Genomic DNA, 21,687 nt, shown 5'->3' with positions numbered 1-21,687 from the left:
AATAAAGAAATACTAGTGTCCAGTTTTCAGGCTTCCATATTCATTGTTGCTCTTGTCATGGCCAATGATGTTATGATATTCAAAAGACACAAGTTAAGGAATAAACCACAAATAATTTGTAGCCACCCAGAAACAAAGAAGTCTCTTGCACAGAATCTATTTGTCTGGCTCATGAAAAATCTAGAGTCACTTCAGAAAATGGGCTTCTGGGGGTTTTTTAGTGCCTTTTCTAGAAGGAGCGAATCCCAGTTAGGTAACTGGCATTCCTTCTCAATACTGTAAGTCCTTCCCCAAAACCACAGTGCTGCCAAAAAGCACTCTGTTAGTGTAATTTCTCCTTTTCATCTTCTTCAGGTGAGGCTGTCAATGTGCTCAACCAGTGCCTGGCTGCGACGATGGACTGGATGATGGTTAATAAATTGAGGCTCAATCCAGACAAGACTGAGATGCTGCTAGTGGGTGGTTCTTCTGACCGGATGGTGGATGTCCAACTTGTCCTGGATGGGGTTGCACTCCCCCTGAAGGAGCAGGTTTGTAGCTTGGGGGTTCTCCTACAACCATCTCTGTCACTTGAGGCTCAGGTAGCCTCGGTGGCACGGAATGCCTTCTATCAACTTCGGTTGGTGGCCCAGCTGCGCCCCTATCTGCACAGGGATAACCTGGCTTCAATTGTCCATGCTCTGGTAACCTCCAAGTTAGATTACTGCAATGCGCTCTACGTGGGGCTGCCTTTGAAGACGGTTTGGAAACTGCAGCTTGTGCAAAATGCAGCGGACACATTGGTAACAGGGACCAGACAGTCTGAACATACAAAACCAATTCTGGCCCACTTGCATTGGCTGCCTGTATGTTTCCGAGCTCGATTCAAGGTGCTGGTTTTAACCTATAAAGCCTTACACAACTTGGGACCACAATACCTGATGGAATGCCTCTCCCAATACGAACCCACCCGTCCACTACACTCAACATCTAAGGCCCTCCTCCGGGTGTCTACTCTGAGGGAAGCTCAGAGGGTGGCAACAAGGGAGAGGGCCTTCTCAGTGGTGGTCCCCAAATTATGGAATGATGCTGCTGACGAGGTATGCCTGACACCATCACTGTTACCTTTTCGGTGTCAGGTCAAGACTTTCCTCTTCTCCCAGGCATTTTAGCATGTGTTTTTTAAATTGTTTTAAATTGTTTTTAAAAGATGTGTTTTAAATTTGTATATTTGTTTTTAACGTTTTTAGTTACTGTAAGAGAGCTTCGGCTATGGAGCTGTATACAAATACAATAAATAAATAAATAATGAAAGGCATAAAATAAAGGTGTGAGGCACACAATTCTACCCACTGAACACACACTAAATGCTGTCTTTCTAATCTTATGCTTTTAATACATGATCCTTGCCTTCATGAGAAAAAGGCCGGTGTGTGGCTTTAACTCACATAGATTATCCTATGTTTTATGTTTTTAACATATGGAAACAGTTACCAAGAAGTCTGTCCAGCCAACTGGGAAGGGAAAGCAATGTAAGACTGCCCAAAAACAAGAGGAACCTGAGAACAGAAAGAGTTCAGTTAATATTTTTTAACTTCAGTTTTCCATTTCTCTCTCTCTCTTCCCCCCCCCCACTTCTGGATTTCCCATACATGCCCATAAATGGAAGTTACCAAAATGCCATAGAATTTTCAGCCTGACTCAAATCAGGAAATGCCGACGATTTCTTAACAGAATCTGTTCTATAACCACAGTGAGGCTGCAATCCTAACCCCAATTACCTGGGAGTAAGCCCTTTTGAATTCAATAAGACTTACTTCTGAGTAGACATGACTAGGATTGTGCTGCAAGGCTTTGATCAGAAGCACACTTACAAGGGAGTGAGTAGCATTGCATTTAGTGAACCTTACTTTTGAATAAAAATGCTTAGGATTGCACTAGATTTTCACGTTTAAAGGTTTAGCAAATTAAGGAATATAGTTAAGAACATGCTCATGCAAAAGAAAAAGATAATATAAATATAAATACTAAACAATATATTTAATGTGTGAAGAACAGTTTACCTGATCCCATTGAAGCATTCATTGATACTTATACCCAGCTTGATGTGGAGTTACACATGCCGGCAGAAGTTAACCCCTGATTCCTGACCACTTCCAGCATCAGGCTTCTGCCTACATATGAGGGATATGCTCAGGGGCAGCACAAGACATGTTGTCCCCTGAGGCAAACGTGCTACCAACCTGTGCATCAGCTGTCTCCCTCTGTGCCACACTAACTGCTTCTGCATCCTCCACAGCTCCCCCCCTCCTCCTCTGGGCCCATCTTGCTCTGGGTAATGCAGAGTCTTTGCTCAGAGTGAGACGCCGCGGGTGAGGAAAGTGCCAGGGCCAGGGCCACTTCACCCACAATGCTTCATTCTGAAGAAGGATCTTCCTTAGATTGAGGTCAGGCAAGCAGCCCAGACAGACCTTTAGCAGCATATTTTTCTGCTGCAGTAAAGTAGTGGCAGTGCTCCTAAAGTCCACTAGGCTAGGAGTGGTGGCAGGCTAGCAGTGCAAGTGGGCTGCCTTAGCAACAGTAATCAGCCAGCCAGCAAATGAATGGTGGGAGGCAGATGGCTCAGACACAGATAGAGATACTATGGTCCTGAGGCAGCAGCAGATGTGACAGGAGGCACTAACCCACCAGTCCGTCTGATCCACCACCTGAGGCAAGGGACTCAGTGGGTCAGGCCAGAATATGCTAACATTCCTCCCCCGGTGCCCCCCCCCCATTGCATAAACTGAATTTGCAGAGATGAAGTGAGTTGAGGTTTGTTAGACATTTGTCAAAATCAGAACTTCAGAATACCATTGCTCTGTCTACACATTCGCTGTACAGATGAGGAAGAGTGTTGGCATACTACAGTGGCCCAGGACAACTCTTCAATATTAGCTCTGAACATCTCTGATCAGGGGATGGGGAAAAAAGGCAACATTTCCATTAGAATTTTGCATTCACCATGAAACTTCATGCCATTCTAGAAGGAGGCCAGAAGTGAGCAAAGATACATCCATTAGATGCCCTGCTCCATCTATCATAAAGGTGACGCCTGTAATGTTAGCATGTGAGCTGCCAATGCAAGCATGTTGACATCTGCAGTCAAAGGCTCAATCCAGACAAGACTGAGATGCTGCTAGTGGGTGGTTCTTCTGACCGGATGGTGGATGTCCAACCTGTCCTGGATGGGGTTGCAGTCCCCCTGAAGGAGCAGGTTTGTAGCTTGGGGGTTCTCCTAGAACCATCTCTGTCACTTGAGGCTCAGGTAGCCTCGGTGGCACGGAATGCCTTCTATCAACTTCGGTTGGTGGCCCAGCTGCGCCCCTATCTGCACAGGGATAACCTGGCTTCAGTCATGGTCATAACAGCAGCAGGAGCCAGGAAGGAGTGAAGTGCTTGATGTTTCAGCAGTAAGCACCAGCATGCTGCGCATTTACCTTTAAATCATAGTTTAACTATTATTTATTGTGCAAACCAGACCACTTTATCACAGTGCATATGATTGACATGTGGAATATCTTGGCTTTCAACTCCTCCTTGCAACAGCGCATAGACTGTTTTGAATTAACCAGTATCTATGTCCACACAGTTATATTTATTTCTTATTTATTTATTTATTAGATTTATATCCCGCCTTTCTCCCAGTAGGAGCCCAGGGCGGCAAGTATGAGCTGCCCACCTGACCTTTTGCAAAAAAAGAACAGATGTGTGGGCAAGTCTACTTGTACAGAAATATACTCAAATAAGCTCATACAAAATGCTTAATACGAACTGGCAAGACATACCAGACAGGGCTACTTCCCGTGATGGCCCAACATATTAGAGCCTGCACGCTGGGATCTGTTGTGAGAGATGGCCATTGAATTTGGAAAGCTCTCACTTCAAATTCCAACTCTTCCATGATTATGTGCAGGTCACAGTTTCTCAGCTTCAGTTCCTTAAAATGTAAAACTGGAATAGAACAACTTGCTTCACAGGGTTATTTTGAGGGCAAACACAATAAAAAGCGCTTCATGTTTTGAAGGGATGTTTGTGCCGTAAGATCAGCCTTGGCTATTGGGGTTTGGTATATATTGTAGTGTAGTGCAGAAATAAATAGTCTAGTGAGATTGTTGGTTGAAAGAACAACTCAGAAATAAAGTCATTCTGAGCACAGACACACATGTGGCCATTGCAGATCCTTGAGGCTTGCACTCAAAGGCTCTATCTGTAACTAACAAAGAGGGGAAGAGGAAGGGAGCAAAGCCTGAGAAAACAAACAACTAGTTACTAAAGAAGGAATCAACCAGGGAAGAATAGGTTGCCTTTCTGTCTATCGCCCCCCCATTGGTTCAGGTTTGTTGTTATGTGCCTTCAAGACGATTTCGACTTATGGCGACCCTATGAATCAGCAACCTCCAATAGCATGTTACAAACCACCCTCTTCAGATCTTGTAAGTTCAGGTCTGTAGCTTCCTTTATGGGTTGCAAATGTTGGTGCTTTACGCATTGGCGGTCCTGATTTCTGCTGTTTAAAGAAAAAAAGCGTGTGCTCTACTTTTAATGTTGCTATGTGTTTTCATGTTGGTTTTTAATTTCATTTTTATTGCCCCATGTATTTTATCTCTTGTATTTGTGAGCAGCTTTGATTACACTGGAAAAAGTGAGGTAGAAATCATCGTGTATGTATAGAGGGTGGATATTCGTTTTATGTGCATGGTATTTCACAGAATCCTAAGACCAAGACAGGCTCCTGCCCGTTTAGTGAGAGGCAATAAATGGGAGAAGATCAAATAGGGAAGAAAGTGGCTTGAATCCAAACTTGCTCATCCAGGAGTAGTAGGGTCTTTTCTAGTAATGGAAGGGGGTTTGATCCTGCAACGGCTCCCACTACTGAAAGGGAGGGAGGTGCTTATCACCCATTTCCCTTCCCCGTAACCTCAAATGCAAAATAATGTTTGTTTTTTAAAAGCAAAATATAAGAGCAAACTCTGTTCCGACTCCAAGCCAGTGAACCACAGTGACCAGAGCAGGGACTGTACTAGAACCTGTTGCCCTGCAAATATTGCTATGCTACAACTCCCATAATTTGTGAAATGTTGGTCATGCTGACTGAGGCTGATGGGAGCTGGCACTCAGACTAATTTCCCAGCATTACTGAACTGCCTCTCTAAGCTCCTTTGGAGGAAGGATGGCATTTTAATGAAATATTTAGGAATAAATCCCTGGGTGCTCTGAGGCAATAAGGACTGTGCATGTTCACTGGCCCTGGAATGCTGACTGACTGTGATGGGTGGGCAGGGGGAGGGTTAGGAACAGAAAATGGGGAGAAGGGAATGGAATGGTAAAGGACATGGCTGGTTGGCTGTCTGGCACTCTGAAAAGGAGCACACCACATGGCAAATTTAGAGATTAGAGATCCCATTATTAAAGAATACTTTGGAATGAACAGGTGAGAGAGCTTATGGTCTAGTCCACATCATGCCGTCAACAATATGCCTTCATATCTGCACATTTCTTCTTGTTGCAGGTCACCACAGGAAAATTCTGTATATTTAGTCACACTGCCCTCCTGTGGTAGAACTGCAGAACAGTCGCAAGCCAGTAGAACTTTTGAAGTGGGAGACAACAAAGCTGCTACTTGATACCGATGGGAGCTGTCCTCTGGAGTCCATTAGCAGCTTCAGTAGTTTAACAATCAATCCCTTTTCCCAGGGAACTCTGGAAACTGTACCTCTGTGAGGAGAATAGGAGTCTCTGAACAACTTTGAGTACCCTTAAACTATAACTCCCAGGATTGTATGGAGGAAACATTGACTGTTTAAAGCAGAGCTTGGAAGATTACTTTTAAAAAGTAATAAATTACAGTTACAATTACTTGGCCCAAAAAAGTAGTAATTACCATTACAATTGCAATTGCTCTGAAAGTAACTGATTACTTTACTTTTACTCAAAAGTAATCACTACAATTACATTTCAGTTACTTTTTTTAAAAAAAACGCCTACAAGGTGCTGACCTTGGCTGCTTCACATCTAAGTAGCCTAAAACAATATTAAAACTAAACACACACACACACAGAGGGTAGTAGAATAAAAAAAATTATCCATAAGATTAACATAATGGCATAACAGAATCTCACATTCCCCCAAGCAATGAAGATACCCCAACTCTTGAAATCAAATTTTACACTTGAAATGCTTTTATAATATGTTTCTGTTATGTCTCAAAAGAACAAGATGCTCAAAGAGCATGTCAGACAAGGAATGTTTTTTTACAGTCATTACGTTGCCACCAGTACTGAACAGGCGTTCTACTGCGGCGCTTGAAGGCGTGCCTGTGTTGTGCTGCAAAAAACACCACAGCACACGTGGAAAGCCATGGAGTGATGACACTTCCCTGCTGGGAGACCTCAGGTACCTCACCAGTTCCTCCTCAGCAGTGTCCACTGCTGACTTCTTGCCCTGGGGCAGAAAGTTAAAGAAGTCATCTTCTAAGTCATCTCCTTCCTGGTCTTTATCTGAAGACTGATCACTGTCCTCATTAAGTACACCCATCTTTATTTCAGCTTTCAGCAAGGCTTCCATTGTGTATCTAAGAAAGAGAGAGGATATGTTAACATATATATGTTAGGAAACCATCATCTGCTCTTCATTTCCTGATGCTTGTCATGTCCCCTGGTTCAGGGTCCAGCCTGAGCCTGTGGATGATGACATGGTAGAAAGGTGACCAAGTCACCACACTCATGGGGCAGCACAGCAGACCCTTAAGGATTACCTGTAGCAACCCAAGGTTGTGATGAGGAGCCCCAGGAAGAAAAGGCCCAGCCCCTGCCTACCACCTTAAGCCCTCTGATGCCTCCCTTGAGACAGCATTTCCCTTGGAGTAATCCACCCAAAGGGCTTCCCTAATGTTCTTACTTGTTGGTATGGGTGGTGGCCTGACACGATTCCAGCCAATCTAGTTTGAAGTGAGGGTGTAGGCAGGCTGCCAGAAGAAGCCTCTTGTCCTCCCAGATAGCTGCAAACCGCTTTCTTAGGGCTTCACGCACACCTCTCAGCAGCTGAAAACAGTATGTGTACCTCTCAGGTTTGTTTTCCAGTCCTTCTAACTTGCGGTCCACATTGCAGAGCGTTGGTAGCAAATACCCCATGAACATGCCGTTCTCCCGTTGCAGGATATCTAGGGACTGGGCTAGTGGCTCCATAATCTCTGTGTATTCCTGTACCACTTCAATCTCAGCATCTGTGATCCTGGACAAGGAGCAGCGGTCCATTATGGCATGCATTTTTAGTGGCACAGTTGACAGGAGCTCATGCAGTTGCTTCAACGCATCAAAGGTGGAATTCCACCTGGTCTTATTCGGTACCTTCAGATACACACCACATTGTGCACGGATATACTCAGCAATCTGGGCTGACTGGTTCTGCTTGGACCACAACTTGCTGCACTTTCCCATCAAGGAACGAAACTGTTTCTTGAAAGGACCAAGAAGACTACTTTTGGAGGAGTCAGAAAGCATGGCCTCTATGTCTTGTGTTGCCACAAGGTTGAGGGTGTGGCTAGCACATCTCTGGTGTGGTGGTAAAACAAAATCCTCTCCTGAGTCTGCAGCTTCTTCCTCTGCCTCAGGTCCTGTGTCCAAGATCTCACAGATAGGCACAAACTCCACCTCAGCCTCCTCCTCCTCCTGGTTATCACCATCATCGTCACTGGTGCCTGCAGCTTCCACTGGTTCTTTGGCCATGAAAACTCTGAACACTTTCACAAAGTTGGAGCCATTGTCTGTAGTAGTGCACATAACTTTGTTGTGGATCCTGTACTGCACATGTACATCATGCAGTGCTTTTGAAAGGACATTGTATGTATGGCGCCCCTTCAGACGCTTACAAGCCAAGGCCCCGACCTCAGGTTTCAGGGTAGTTGGGTTGATCCAGTGGGCTGTTACCCCAAAGTAACTCTTCTTGCCATTGGTCCAACAATCTGCAGTGGTTGCTATATATGCCACAGCACCCATTCGGTTTGCAAGAGTTTCTCTCATGTGGCATGCTCTCTTCTCAATTCTGTCTCTCAGAGTCTTGGCACATATGATGGTGAGATCTTTGGGGAGTCCAATGCGAACCAGATTAATGAATGATGGTCTGTCCACAGTCTGAAGTGGTAATGTCTCCTCTACAATGAAATCAATGATTCTCCTGTTGAGATTGCTCTGGGTGACAGGCTCCCTGCCAGATCCCCACCTCTCAAGAGTTGTCTGCTGCTGCTTCAGCATTTTGGGAGGAGGGGTGTCATGCATTGCTTCAGGAAGGCCATGTCTCCTTGCCTTTATTGCTTCTTCAATTGCTCTCAGCTTCTCAGGGTGTGCCCTCTGAGGAAGAAGAACAAAGCATGAATCCAAGAAAAAATGGAAGAGGAATTTCACAATTTAAACATAAATAGACAATGGACACTCTTTGAGGACCAGCATGACAAAGGCTTACCTCAAAATGTTTCTTCACATTGGATGAGGAGGAAACAGCTGATCTCAGATTTTTGATCCTTGGAAGGCAGTAATTGCATCGTACAACAACATTTTTCCCACTCTGGCTCACAAATGTACAAGCTTTCTCAAAGCCAAACCATGGTACTTGCTGTTCTGCAGATGTGGCTGTGGGCAACTGGCATTGCTTCATGCCCTCCTCCTCCTCGTGCACAGGGCCTCCTTTCTGAACCTCACTTTCTAGTTTTGCCTCCTCAGGATCAACAAGCTGTGACTCAAGTGGTCGCACTAACTGACTGCTGCTCTCAGCAGCAAAACCTGCAACAGGCGTCTCTGTAATAAACAAGAGGTAATGCTCCTATATGGGTGAACTTCAGCTGTGATGTGCCCCCATCTCTTCCCCATGCTGCAAGATGCCCCAGTCAGAGTGGAAGTAAGCAGGTCGGTAGCACAATTAAAAGAGATCCTATTTGCATCATTTTTGCTCACTGAATAACCCTGCCTGGGCCAGTCTAACCTACTATCTCACAGGGTTGTTGTGAGAACAAAATGAGACTAGGGTTCAAATCCCCACATAGCCATGAAGCTCACTGGGTGACCTTGGGCCAGTCACTGCCTCTCAGCCTCATGAAAACCCTATTCATAGGGTCACCATAAGTTGGAATCAACTTGAAGGCGGTACATATATTTTTTATTTTGAATATGATGATTATGATAATAAATATGCAGCATTTCAAATTAATTCTGTATGAGAAGCATTCCATGCCAAGCTTGGAAAACCAAGGAGGAGGTATAAAATGTAGACAAAAATACTTTTGACAAAATGCCATTTATCTTTTATATTTATATCTATAATTAGCAATACAGCTGAATGATGTATGTAAAGTATTTTTTCTTTCCCTTTTCTTTTTTATTAATATTTTAGTACTACTGCTAAAGTTCTGATGAAAGAATAAAGCATTCATTAGCCAAATTCAAATGATTAGAACACATCACATAAATTCCACTGAAGTTGGAGTTTTTGCCATAGAAAATGAAAAAAAATATAACCTATGATAGCCCAATAGACAATCAGAACTAATATAAAACCCTATTGCTTCTCATTTGCAAATCTTGCAAGATCTAAGGTAACTCTAGATCATGTGAGTTCAGGTGATGCATGTTATGTACATTTGTATAGATATTAGCAGAGATTGTCAACAGTATATGATGCTTGTGTGTGCCAATGTGTGTGTTTGTGGCAGGCTTTTACCCTGCACTGAGATCACTGAGACTTAAGACTTAGTAAAATAAGAAAAGCTATTTCATTTATAGAAATACATTGTAGATAGGAAAGGCATACCTAGTTCTAAGTAACAAACTTGGAGGCGCAACACCCAGGTTTGGGAGTTGCCCTCACTGCCCCTTCTTCATGTGTACTGGAGAGTGACAGAATAGGGCTAGAAGCAAATAGAAAGCAAAAATGGAAAGTAGGGTAACATCTAAAGAAATACACCCCTTTACATCTCTCCTTTCTTTCTTTCTGTATATATATATATTTATTTATATTTATATATATCCCGCCCTTCCTCGCAGTAGGAGCCCAGGGCAGCACTGACAGTGGTTGACCTTCACTTCCTAAAAAGCAGTAATGATGAAACCCCTCAACATTGCCTATTGCAGCCTGTGCAGCTTTGGCACTGTTCATCTTATTGAAGCTTACTTGAGCTTCTGCTTTTTGCACCTGCACATTCTTTTCTAGGCAGCAATTGTGTTGCAGTGAGTGCACCACACAGCCTGAGACTTCTCTCCTCCTTGCTTTGGTCACCACATGGCAATGTCATCAAGAAAGGGCTTGCACATAAATACACAAGCCTGGGCTGTGATGAGAACAGATTAATCTCAACTCTGAAATTCACTGTATGTGAACTGAATGGTACTTGCCTTCCTGGTCAAATGATTTTTTTTTTTAAACCAACTCTAGGGCTACAAGGTTTAATTTTCAGCAGATTAATTAACTAAAAGGAGAGTTGATTAATCAGTGGGGCCTATATTTATTGGTAAGAATGAGTTTTAATATGAGACACTTGTTTATTGTTTTTAGAGTAATTTTGTGTGTTACTGTACTGGGGAATGCATGAAACAATAACAAAGATCAGCCTTGATTTTTTTTAACTGTGTGCCCTAGAGCTTCTGTATTGAATTCTTCATTGTCTTGCACTCCTTTTAATTATTATATTCTGGAAATTCTCATAGATTTGAAGTCTTGGTGATAAGCAAATCAATTGAAATGTAATTGATCAGTTTATTGAAAGGGAGAGGATTAATCAGTTAAACATTTTAATTTTACATTGCCCAGATATTCAGCTGCAATAAATGAATTTTTTTCAACAAGAGGTGATCTTCACAGGTACCCCGCCTGGGGATGCTGTTGGAGAGAATGGGGTTTACAGGAGTTGTCTCTCTCTGGGACTGGGAATCTCTCTCTTTCTCACAGAACATGAGTTTGAGAACTGGGGGACTGAGAGGAGGAGCTGCAAGGACCCTACTTCTCACCTCATCTCTGCCAAGAACAAAAAAATCAGCCTTAAGCCATTTATTATACGCCTAATGATTTATTATTATTATTATTATTATTATTATTATTACTGAGACAGTTTTTGTCCCACATACAATTCAGTCTTGTGATTAAACAGGACAAAAATACAAATAAAAAGAAAGATGGAGTTCAAATAAATATACAATAAAAAGCTAGCCGGCATTTTAAAAGGCAGGAGTGCTCTGTCTGGATAAATACAGCACACAGGTATGCATAGGAACAAGGGGGAGAGTTCAAAAAGGGGGGGAAGGAAGAGAAGTAGGCCAGAGCTTGGAAAAGTTACTTTTTTGAACTACAGCTCCCATCAGCCTAATCCAGTGGCCATGTTGCCTAGGGCTGATGGGAGTTGTAGTTCAAAAAAGTAACTTTTCCAAGCTCTGAGTAGGCCGAAGTTTCAGAAGTGCCTTGTGATTGATGGTGGGGGTGGCAGCGAGGCAAGGAGAGGCAGTGGGGGGGCAGAAGGTGCCACAGGGGGGCAGAAGGTGCCGTGGGGGGGCAGGGGGCAGAAGGTGACACGGGGGGGCAGAAGGTGCCGTGGGGGGCGGGGGGGCAGAAGGTGCCACAGGGAGAAGGTGCTGTGGGGGGGGCAGGGGGGGCAGAAGGTGCCACAGGGGGGCAGAAGGTGCCATGGGGGGGCACACACACACACACACACACAAATCATCATCACTCACCTCCACAGCTCTTCGCCATTCTGCTGCTGCCTTCTCCTCCGTTGTCCTTGCCCTGGCTTTTTCCTCCAGCGTCCATTTTTTCCTCTCAGACACTAGCAGGCCCTGCCTATTCACCTCTTCCCTCGTGCCTCCTAACACAGATCACGAGGGAAGAGAGAGTCTGCGCAGAGGTCCAATCAGTGTGAGGCACATGTCTTGTGTTAACCAATCACAGCCAGGAGCTGACTTCCCCTTGTTCCCGCCCCCAAGTAATGTCCAACCTAACGTGGAAACGTTAAAGTTGCAGCTGAAAAGTAGGGAAATTACTAGTCGTTCCGTTACTTGCCAAATGTAATGGAATTACCCACTCGTTATTTAAAATTGTAACGAATTACAAGTAACTCGTTAAAAATAATGAGTTACTTCCAAGCTCTGAGTACAGATAGAGCTTCTGCTGGAATTTGAGAAGCAACACTCACACAGAGAGATCAGTTAGATGTTGAGACCAGAACAACAATGAAAGTAGGATCAATTTCTTATGTTCTTTGTGATCCAGGTGAAGACCTTTCTGTTCTCCAAGGCGTTTTCATTAAAATCCATCGGGTGCTTCAGGTTTTTGCACTAAGCTCCCCCTTGCTGTGTTTTCTGCTGGTTTCATGCAGGTTTGTTTTAATTGTTTTGTGTGGATTTTAGTTGGGTTTTGACAGAGTTTTCTACTTTGTTTGTTGTAAGAGTTTTATTGTAAATTGTATTTTGTAGTTTATTGTCTTTGAAAACTGCCCAGAGAATTTGGTTTCATGGGCGCGACAAAATACATAAATAAATAGGAAAGAAAGTGTTAAGAGCCCTCCATCTGACTCTGGAAGCATCCCAAATATTTAGCCCAGTATAATTTGACCCACATATGAAAAATAAATTCTACAAGTGATTTGTTTTTGTCAAGTACAGGTTGCAAATGGGCTGCTGTTGGGCTTTAAGAATACACACAGTACTTCGTTTATGAAGGCTTGCTTTCTTCAGAGGTGTCAGAGGAGGAGAGAAAATAAAAAAGCTAATAAAAGAAAACAAATGTACAGATAATTTGTGTGGAATGAATATGTGACTGATACATATGTGCTGGCCTTTATTGTGCTACAGTTGCAATAATTTCACCCAAAGCAGACCCAAAATGTAGTATGAGTTGGAAAGATTCTGCTTAGGCAAAAATATCTTTAGAAATGTTGAGGAAAGCTAGATGACGTTCAAGAAGATCAGGGTTTCAGGGTTCCTACCTTCACATCTCTGCCACTGCAATGTGTAATAGATTTTAAATTCATAATACCAAAACTTATATACTATATTTGCCCATGAGAACTATTGCAACAATGTGATGCTTCCAAACTCTTCACTGTTTTTCTAGGTTTGCTGACAAAAGCAAAAAACAATCTAGCAGAACATGAAAAGATTAACACATTTATTTATGGCACAAGCTTTTCATAGTATCATAGAATAGCAGAGTTTTGTGAACTAGAGTTTGCTTCATCAGATGTACAGCATATGATCCTCAATTGGTTTGTATATACAAATGAGTAGAGAATATGAAAAATGTAAAAGGTACAGTTGTGTGGCAATGAAGGCAAAAAGCAGAGTCTGTGGTAATTCAGTTAGACTCTGATCAAATTCAGCTCTGCAAAGGAAAAATATTCATTTGCTTGTGCAATTTGATTTCAAACCATGTGGGCAAAGGAAGCATTTCCCATTGCAAAACAGCTTGTATTTAAGCCAGTCTACAAAGGAGAAATATTAGTGACTGGAGCTGAGCCCAGCAGGATTGCTCACAAATGGAGCCAAAATATTCATGATTGGAGCTGATCCCAGTGGGCTTGCATCTGGCGCTTGCAGCATCAATCAGGAGTTCTGGAGTGGAGCCAATGGGGTTGCAGAGAAACAGTTGAGAGCATACTTTAAGGCTCCCAATTATTCCTTTGCAGCCCTGGCTTTATCCACCCCACATGTAAAATGTGGGGCTGGTGGGTGTGGCTTGGGAAAATGTCTGCACTGGCCAAATTAGGACCCCTGCTAGGCTGTCTTACCCCTTATATACCCAGTCGATCACTATACTCTGCAGGTGAGTGCCTCCTGCAAATACCATCTCATCAGGAGGTACGTTCTGCACAACATAGGAAGTGGACCTTTAGTATAGTTGCACCTACCCTGTGGAATTCCCTCCCCTTAAATATTATCTTTTCGGTGCCTACTGAAGACCTTCCTGTTTCAACAAGCCTTTTAAGCAGAGACCTTATCCCAGTTGGTGTCTGTTGGAATTGGTTTTTAATATGTTTTTAAAGCTTTTTTCAAAAATATGTTTTTAAAGCTTTTTTTTAAAAAAAGATGTTTTTAAAGATGTTTTGTTTTATATGTTTTTAAGGATGTTTTGTTATAATATATTTTAGTCTGTTTTATGATGTTTTAGAGTGTTTTTGGTGCTTTTGTTTGCCACCCTTGGCTCCTACTCGGAGGAAGAGCGGGATAAAAATCTAATAGACAGACAGACAGACAGATAGATAGATAGATAGATAGATAGATAGATAGATAGATAGACCACAGAACAGAGTTTCCTCCTTCCCGAAATAGAGCTTAAATATATGCAAAATAAGAACAGTGACTATTCACAACAATTGTAGTTGGCAATGACATAATTATTTTAGCATCTAGGTAAATTAAATGAACAGGACTATTCAAGGTGAAACAAATAGAATGAAACTTCCTTATTGGTTCCAATATAGCTATTTCATGCTGGTGTTTCCTTCCAAAATACCTCCCAAAATGGCAGCTTTCAGATTAGCATCAGAGTGTCCTAGAGATTAGAAATGTTTTTCCACTGTTTTCTGAATGTTGTAATTATGAGACGTGTGTCCTATGTAGAAAGCAGAAGGGGACTGTTGGCAGGTGATAGCATATATCCACCTTTGCCATCCTGGTGCCCTCCAGCTGTTTTGGACTAGAGGCCCAGCTAGTACAGCTGTGCTGGCTGGGCCTGATGGAAGTTGTAAGCCAAAAACTCTGGAGAGCACCAGGATGGTGAACATTGGCATATATCATGTTGCTAACTAGAACATTTAACTGATACATGGCAGGGAGTTCTCAACAGCTATGCTTAAGTAACAGACGCCCACTGGGCCTTCCTAATAGGGCTGCATCATCATCATCATCATCATCATATTATTATTATTATTATTATTATCTGCAGCAGGAAACATAAGGGAGGCTTAAGAGTGACAAAAAGATGTGGTCAGGGACAATTCAGTACTACAGAGATCAACACAATGAACACACATGCACACACACACAGAGACAGAGTCTGCATTCAGACATGGGGTTGTTGTGTTCATTTTATTGATAATAGTGATAGCACTTCTGTCCCAATTTCTAACATTCCTTTCATGCTACAATACCTGTTGCATTATGGAACTGGTTTTTTGACCAATATACTGCCATGTCGCACAAACTTTCAATTTCATTCATCCCATTGGACATGGTGTGACACAACAATGAACATAATGGGACATATTGCTACTCCCTCACCCTTTCTGCACATGTGCACTTCTGTTCCCCAATGATTCCCCCATGAAAATGGCTGGAAAGCCCCAAATTTTGTCACTTTACTCCCACAATTTTCTGGGTTAATGGGGTTGCAAACAGTTTTTTCCTGGAAGCAATTAACACAGAAATGACTGCCAAACTTCAACTATATTCTGCTAGATTTCCAGAAGTGACTTTTACGTCATGTGAAAGATCAAATAAAATGCGGAAATTGTAAGGTAAGGATAAGGAAACATCAGGAAAACAGAATAAACTGTTGTCTGAATACAGCCTCCCCCCCCACACACACACACTTATGCTAGTAACACTGCTGCTGATGTGACATATACAATCCATTGCTACGGTGTGATTTTCTAGAGCGTTATCAGTTATTTCCCAACGTATACTGGATATGGAGCTTCAAACCCACTTAGCATCAGCAGCATCCAGGCTTAATGTTACCTCCTTCTCCAAGGGTTTTGTACCTGCGCAATATTTCACTAATCTTTCCAGTGCTAGTCATAGAAAAGCATTCACATTGGCGAGATTTGACGTGCTTCCGTCAGCTCTCCTCGAGGGTAGATATTGTAGAATCCCTCGACAAGAGCGGCTATGCCCATGCGGGATGGGAGAAGTTGAAACGGCATCCCACGTGCTTCTATCTTGCCCATTTTATCATGACATTCGTTCATCAAATATAACTTCAATTACTCAATTGATCCCAGGCCGGGACCTTTCATACTATACCAGTTACCTTTTATCGGACCAGTATCCAGAAATTACTCAGTCTGTTGCAAGGTTCTGTGCCACTGCAATTATCATACGCAGAACTCTTACTAGCTCAAATGTTCATACAGCTCTAATTCCAGTTGACTAATGTATGACTTTTAACTAGTTTTAATTAATGTTTGATGTTTTGTACTGGTCATGGACCGTAAATAAAATTCATTCATTCATTCATTCATTCATCTACAGGGTAGTTGCACTTCAGCAAAATGAGCAACTTTTTACAGACACATCACAGAATAAAATGTGGGTTTAATTCTTGGATGCCATTTATGCATTTTGTTAACCAATCACACACTTGGAAAATTTATGACTGATTGTTTCATCTGTCCTGTTCAAACTGACATGAAATGTTATGTCCAAACCACTAGATGGCACTGTGTCACCAGGCATGCATATTTCTGTGGTAACCTTTAAATAAGATGACTATAACTAGATCAGAACAAAGGCCCATCTAGTCCAGCATTCTCTTGTTACACTGGCTAACCAAATGTTTATGGGAAGCACATAAGCAGGACGTGATTGAAATAGCCCTCTCTTTCCTGAAGCCCAGCTGCTGGTGTTCAGAGGCATACTGCCTCCAATATTGGAGTTAACGTATAGCCATCATGACTAATAGCCATTGATATCTTTATTCACCATTAATTTGTCAAATCCCCTTTTAAAACCATTCAAGTTGGTGACCATCACTACAAAGTATGGTAGCAAATTCCATAGTTTAACTACAGAGCTTGGAAAAGTTACTTTTTTGAACTACAACTCCCATCATCCCCAGCCAGCATGGCCACTGGATTGGGCTGATGGGAGTTGTAGTTCAAAAAAAGTAACTTTTCCAAGCTCTGTGCTGTGTAAAGAAGTGCCTCGTCTTGTATGCCCTGAATCTTCCAGCAAGCAGCATAATTGGATGCTTTCTAGACGAGAGGGACAAGAATCTCTGTATACCTGCACTCTACACACAGTGCATAATCTTATCTCTCTCTCATGCCCAACCTTTTTGTCTTAAACTAAAAATCTCCAAATGTTGTAGTCTTTCCTCATAATGGAGTTGCTGCAGCCCCTTGATCATTTTGCTTTCTCTTTTCTGAAGCATTCCCAATGCTACAACAACCTTTTTGAGATGTTGTGACCAGAACGATATCCACTTTTCCAAGTACAGTTACACCATTGACTTGTATAATGGCATTATATTGGCATTTTTATTTTCACTTTCTTTCCTAAGGCTCCATTGCATGAAATTTGCCTTTCTCTCAGCTGCTTCACACTGAATATACGTTTCCATTGAATTATCCACCTCAATCCCAAGGTCTCTTTCCTGGTCACTGGTGTATATGTGAAACTAGGATTATATTTTATTTTGCTGTCTATACAGGTTTACATGGAATCACACAGGACATTTTAATGCCCATAGAAATCTACCAGTTTGGAGAGATCCTTTTAAGTCCCTTTTTGTTTTTACCATCCTGAACAATTTAGTGTCAACAGTAAACTTGGCTGTTACATTGTTCATTGAACAAGTTAAAAAGCGCCAATCCCAATACAGGTCCTTGGGAGGGGGGACACTCCACTTCCTACATTCCTCTACTGTAAGAACTTTCTTATTTATTAGAACAGATGGAAAGCTTTTTAATCTCAGTAGGCTGAAAGCAAAAAGTAAGTTAATTACAACCTCCATCATAGAACTTCAATATGCTGATGTCTCCGCACATTCAGAGGAAGATCTTCAAACTATCCTAAATGTCTTTGCAGAAGCATATGAAAAGCTTGGCCTCTTGCTTAACATTAAAAAAACCAAAGTGCTTCATCAGCAACTGCGAACCAATCCCTCTGTAGCACCATCAATCCAACTTAATGGTGCAATGCTGAAGAATGTCAATCACTTTTTTATCTTGGCAGCCATCTCTCTGTAAAAGCTGACATCGATGCTGAAATTCAACATCGTCTGAGCTCTGCGAATGCCGCATTCTCTCGAATGAAGCATAGAGTGTTCGAGGATTGGGATATTCACAGGGAGACCAAAATCCTTATTTACAAAGCCATTGTACTACCGACCTTACTGTATGCCTGTGAAACATGGACCATCTATAAACGTCACTCCCAACTTCTTGAAAGATTCCACCAATGCTGCCTCCGGAAAATTCTGCAAATTACTTGGGAAGATAGGCAGACTAATGTTAGTGTATTGGAAAAAGCAAAGACCACCAGTGTTGAAATAATGATCCTCCAACATCAACTTCGCTGGACCGGCCATGTTGTTCAAATGCCTGATCACCGTCTTCCAAACCAGCTACTTTACTCTCAACTTAAGGATGGAAAACGGAATATAGGTGGACAGCAAAAAAGGTTTAAAGATGTTCTTAAAGCTAATCTAAGAAAATGTAACATGAGCATTGAGAACTGGGAAGCTTTGGCCCATGAGCGTCCCAATTGGAGGTCAGCCATTATCAAAGGTGCTCTGGACTTTGAAGAAGCACAAGTACAGGGCGAAAGGGACAAACGAGCTAAGCGGAAGGCACATCAAGCAAATCCTCATCGTGACCATCTTCCATATGGAAACCTATGTCCTCACTGTGTGAGGCTGTGTGGATCCAGAATTGGCCTCCACAGTCACTTAAGGACCCACTGTTAAAGACCTTACCCTGGAAGACAATCTTACTTGGCCATGAGTGATTGCCAATGATTTATTAGTGGTACAGTCTGCTTGGGGGGGAGGATTGTCTGGATCTCTTCAGCATTCTGCAGGCAGCATTCTGCAAAGCTTTTCCTTGTAATGCCTGTTGGAGGATGTCCCTGTGATGTCCCCCACTTTTATGTTAAAATGTTGTATGTGTTTATATTACAGTATGTTATTTATGGTAAGAGGGTTATTTATTAGAATGATTAAGGTAATTGGTGAGTGTTGGGGGGATGAGTCAGATAGAATGTTGGTGCAGGCTGGTTTGTGATTGGTTGTGAGAATGGGGGTTGAGACTTTTGTATTTCAGTGTTTGGCAGTTGAACGGCTGATATGGGTTTTGACTTGGAAGGAAGAGGGTGGGAAGAGTGGTTGTAGTGTTTATAGTTAGGCAGGATATTTTTACTGGTGTTATTAGCCACTAGCAGGATTACCTGGAAGGAGCAGCACCAAAGGAGGTCATCCCTTGTGGTCATTCCCTGAAGGTCAGGATGGGACTATAGTGGATGTGCGGAAAAATACATTGGACACCAACACTGGAGGCATAATAGCCACAAGTTTTATTGGATCCAGCTTCACTGAGGCAAATGGCATTACCTAAAGATTCTGGCTATGTGCAGCTCTCAAACTTCTCCTTCTGGACCGTCCTTCCTCTTGCGCCTGTATAACCTCTATACCAAGGGGAAGCTAGCCTGCGGTCATCCATATGTTCTTGGATTACAGCTCCCATCATCCCTGCCCCCTGGCCACACTGCTATTTCATTTCATTTTTTGTGCAATGTATTGCTTTATTGATGTATTTTTATATTTGTGTTTACTTTTTCTGTAAGCTGCCTTGAGGGCCATTTGGCTGAAAGGCGGGGTATAAATAAACATTAACATAACATAACATAACATAACATAACATACAGCAATTGAATGAGTGTACTTCATGCAGAAGTAAAGAATGTTTATTTGTAATCACAAGCTTAAGAACATGAGCACAAAGTATTGTTGTTCGTATTCAAATCTGTTATTTAATAAATCACTTTGGTTCAAAACACACCTGTTTATATGGCCAGCTACTATAATACATATTAGAACTGATATAAGCAAGAGTTGTGAAAAAGTATCAAACAGTGGCAGACAGTGAAATTACCTCAGAGTATGGCAGCAGGTTAAGGAAGCAAACCATAGCTGTGTGATGTTAAGAAAGGATCCAAAGAGGCACAAGGGGGTGAGCCTTGCCTGTAAACCTGGTGGATATAGCAAGGGCTGAGGAAATAAAGCAGCATTGCTATATAAAAGTGTAATTGGGGAGAAATAAATAATGTGCCCCCCTTCATCTGCTACTACAGAAAAGGAGGAGGTGGTGGTGGGTGAATAGGGAAGGTGAAGGCACCACAGTTCCCTTTCTCAAACAAGCACCTAAAAACTAAGTGGCGGGGGGGGAGCTTCAAAAATGGTTAAGCAAGTTTAAAGTAAGAAAGAGCAAGTGTCAAATCCCTATTTCCTCCCCCTCAAAAATATCAAAGTAATAAGGATTTTGGAGTTGCCCTCATAGGGATTGCCACTGGAGCTATTAGTCTGCAATATGGCAGGGTTAATTCACCTGGAATCTGTCTTCTGCCAAAAGGGAATAAAGTTATAATCATTGTTAGATATGAGTGAGCAGGGAACATATAGCTTCATTTTATACAGAGATGACTGGAACCTGATTCACATATTGAAGCAGACACAGTATTTATTATAAGATGAATTTGGGGTCTATGCTAGGGTTGCCAGGTTCAGGGCCTGAGACTGATCCTGTATCTTTAGGAGAAGAGAGTCAGCCAAGTGCAGGTGTTCTTGCAACAGTATAATGGGAAAAACCACAAGGTGGAATTCTCCCTTCCCCCTGCACAACTTTTAAGGATACAGAAGACCTCTTGGTTGCCAGGCCCGGCCTCCCAGAGGTCTTCTGAATCTTTAAAAGTTTTGCAGGGGGAAGGGAGAATTCCACCTTGTGGTTTTTCCCATTACAGGGTTGCAAGAACAACTGCACTTGGCTGACTTTCTCTTCTCCTAAAGATACAGGATCAGTCTCAGGCCCTGAACCTGGCAACCCTAACATGCAGACCCCTGCCATTTATTCCTACCCTCTGCTTCTTTAACCAGTTACTGATCTTCTACCATACCAACCTGCTCAGTCTTTAAAGATCAGGTAGTGAGGCCTTCCTGGTGGTCCCTGTGATGGATAAGGTTAATAATGCAGTGGCCTAGGTAGGGCTTTTTCAGTGGCTGCTCCAAAACTTGGGGATGATCTCCCCCCATCCCACGAGCTAGGTCTTGCCTCAATTTTATACTCTTTCAGGAAGCAGATGGAAGACTTACCTTTTCCACAGGTTTTTGTAGATGTCATTCTTTTTTCTTTTTCTTTTGAGGCCACTGTATGGCAGGAGTTCGGAACCTGAAGCTCGAGGGTTGAATGTGGCTCTTGAGGCCTCTCTACCTGGCCCTCAGAACTCTCCCGAAGCCACAGCGCTCACTGTCCCTGCTCTTCACCCTCGTCGAGTGCCTTTTGCCAGGCTGAAATGTGTCTTTCCACCGTGATGATGCCTCCTGCTTGGCAGGATGATGTATGGAGAGACTGTGTGTATGTTGAAACCTTTGAATTTTGCCTAAAAAGTATTTTTACCTAAAAAAAAAGACTTTTTACCTAAAAGTCACACCGTTATATCTGGACACTTTTGCCTCTGGCCTTGTCCACCATGAGCATACAGTCCGCGGAAGGTTGCCTGTGATGGAATGTGACCCTCAGATTGAAAAACATTCCTTGCTTCTGGTGTACAAGATTGGTTGTGATCTCATGTTATCATCTGTTATTTTAATTGATGGTGAGTTTATCTTGTAATTTTTTTAACTGTTTTTAGAAATACGAATTTGTGTATGTGTTATTATGTTGTACACCACCCTGTGACTGCATGAAGGATAGGATAGAAA

Source organism: Rhineura floridana, chromosome 4, assembly GCF_030035675.1.
Source record: "Rhineura floridana isolate rRhiFlo1 chromosome 4, rRhiFlo1.hap2, whole genome shotgun sequence".
Taxonomy (NCBI): domain Eukaryota; kingdom Metazoa; phylum Chordata; class Lepidosauria; order Squamata; family Rhineuridae; genus Rhineura; species Rhineura floridana.
This window is presented reverse-complemented; position numbering follows the sequence as displayed.